Genomic DNA, 1,745 nt, shown 5'->3' with positions numbered 1-1,745 from the left:
TATTGAAATTTCTCCCGGCAATCTTGATTCCAGCTTGTGCTTCTTCCAGCTCAGCGTTTCACCTTTCACCTAGTTCCTGTTAATTAACACGTCGCATAATTACAGTACAACAGTCACATGTTAAATGTATACAGGGCTGTGTGTCAATTATATCTTAATAAAAACAGAAGAAAAGAGCATAACAAGGTATCATCGTGATGGAATTGTTAGGTGTTTTGGCTACAGTAGTAGTCACGTGACTCTATACATGATAACATTGCATTTAAATATACACACAAGTGCCCGAAAGTAAAATTGGTGAAAATTGAATAATGTTTGTGGATTGTATATATATTAATATCCTTCAGTTTTATTGGGATTTAATTGCGGTACAGCACTGTATAATTTTAAGGTATGTAGCAATGCTATTTGACTTACCTCAGTATTTTTAATGAGTACCTGGGAACTCATATAGATCCCAAATTAAATAAATAGAAAGCATCTTTTTCCTTGTGATGAGAGCACTTAGGATTCACACCCTTAACTTTCATGTATAGTGTACATCAGCATTAATCATATTTATCATGTTGTACGTTACATCCTTAGTATTTATTTCTCTTGTAACTGAAAGTTTGGACCTTCTCCCTTCCCTCATTCTCCTTTATTTTAAACAAAAAGCTATATTCACCTTCATGAAATTGTAAAACTGGATTATGACTGAAGCTTTTAGAAGCACAACTATTTGACGTTTGTTCACCTGGGTTACGTGGTAAGTACCAATCCACACAGTCACCTTTTTCCCTGAAATGACTTTATAGAAAATAAGGCAATACCTATCTGGCTTTCTCTCAGCTGTGTTGAGGTTGACATAACACAAGGCCAGGCCACAAGATACCACACTGTAAGTCAAGACTTGTTTTTGTTTTGCACCCTGGGAAAATTTAGACTGAAAGAAAAAGAAAAGTTCATGAACTAAACACATTTATCCAGAGGCTTCAATGTTCCAGGGATTCTGCTGGTTGCTGTCTGGGATGCAGGGACAAAGACGATTTAGTCTCTGTGCTCAATGATGTACAGGCTACTGAAGGGTTTAAGACAAAAAAAAAAAAAAAAAAACCAACAATAAATAAAGGTGGAATATAATTAAGGGACTTCCCTGGTGGCTCAGTGGAAAAGAATCTGCCTGCCAATGTAGGAGATGTGGCTTCCATCCCTGGTCCGGGAAGATCCCACTTGCCGCGGAGCAACGAAGCCCCTGTGCTGCAACTGTTGAGCGTGTGCTCTAGAGCCCGGGAGCCGCAGTTACTGAAGCTCGTGAACCCTAGAGCCCATGCTCCGAAAGGAAACAAGCTGCTGCAATGAAAGCCTCACACTGCAAGTAGGGAGTAGCCCTCACTCGCTGCCACTAGAGAAAAGCCCACACATCAGTGAAGACTCAGCACAACCAAAAATAAGTAAATAAATGAATAAATTTATATATAAAAAAGAATAGAGTTAGGGTCATCAGAAAGATATGAAAACCTGAAGAAAATGCTGCATAAACTCCAAGGAAGAATAGACATTAATTTGATGGGTGTAGCCAAGAAAGCCTCATGGAAGATTTGAAATGGGCTTTGACAAAATGGATGTTTTTCAAGGAGGGTATTGAAGATGCAGGGTAGAGATGGACCCACAAAATCATCTAGTTCAGAGGTGTAAGTGGTTAAGTGTGTAGGCTCAGGCTCCAGGTTGCCTGGATTTAAATCCCAACTCTGCTGCATTCTACT

The sequence above is a fragment of the Bubalus kerabau genome, chromosome 13, assembly GCF_029407905.1.
Source record: "Bubalus kerabau isolate K-KA32 ecotype Philippines breed swamp buffalo chromosome 13, PCC_UOA_SB_1v2, whole genome shotgun sequence".
NCBI lineage: Eukaryota > Metazoa > Chordata > Mammalia > Artiodactyla > Bovidae > Bubalus > Bubalus kerabau.
This window is presented reverse-complemented; position numbering follows the sequence as displayed.